We start from the raw sequence: 1,040 nt of genomic DNA, 5'->3' as shown, positions 1-1,040 counted from the left end.
CAACGGGATAATACTAAGGATCGGGTACGGGTGATGTAGATCTGACGAAGAACTCTCTCTTGCGTTGAAGAACTGGATCCGATCTCTCCTCCTCCTCTCTGAAATCTGTGTACTTTTAAGTCTTCAATCCGGCAGGGCTTCGCCGAGGCACACGAATTCCAGATCTGAAAAAATGAGGCCTAAGGCTTGTATTTATAGGCATGAGGGATAACGGAGCGGTTAAAATGGACTACAGGGCCCAAATCCGCATTGGGATACCCCTGGGGTGTCTCGAAAAATCCGAGACACCCTTGGGGTGTCTCGGAAATTCCGAGACACCCCTGGGGTGTCTCGGAAAATCCGAGACACCCCAGAGTCTCGGAAATTCCGAGACACCCTTGGGGTGTCTCGAAAAATCCGAGACACCCTTGGGGTGTCTCGCATTGACCGAGACGCTCCGTTGAGGTGTATTCGTCCGCCTCCGCTGTAAATTCTTCGTCCGAACTCGGATTTTAGTGATTCGAAGTGCGTTGGAAGTCTGACGAAGAGTTCTATCAGCTCCGATGGTTGGATTATCTGTAGGATGAACGAGACACGAAGGGCGTTGTTCCTTTTGATTTGATTTACTCTTTGTTTACACACACAACCATTGAGCTTATTGTATTTACATTCATAGTGTAATTTGGGTTGTGGGGAGTTGTAACAAATTGAGAGTGAGCTACATTGTGTTCTCATCTATTGTAGAGAACAAATTTATATTTGTTACATTGTGAGTGTTGTTAGGTTTTCGGTGAGCTAGAAACCGAGTGTGTTGTGAAGTTTTCGGTGAACTAGAAAACCGAGTGTGAGGAGTGGACGTTGATCGGTGATCGTTAAAAACCGACATAGTGTGGTTGTAAACGTTATTCGGGTGAACGTAGAAAACCCGGTTGTGATAGTGGATTTCTCCCCAGGAGTGGGGAGCGGAGACGTAGGACGGAAGGTCCGTACTACGTGATCATATTGCTTGTTTGAGTTTGTCTTTGGCGTATTTGTTTTTGCATTTATCTTATATCGTCAAT

Source organism: Asparagus officinalis, chromosome 9, assembly GCF_001876935.1.
Source record: "Asparagus officinalis chromosome 9, Aspof.V1, whole genome shotgun sequence".
Classification (NCBI taxonomy): Eukaryota; Viridiplantae; Streptophyta; class Magnoliopsida; order Asparagales; family Asparagaceae; genus Asparagus; species Asparagus officinalis.
The sequence above is the reverse complement of the archived record's forward strand: the minus strand, read 5'-3'. Positions refer to the sequence as shown.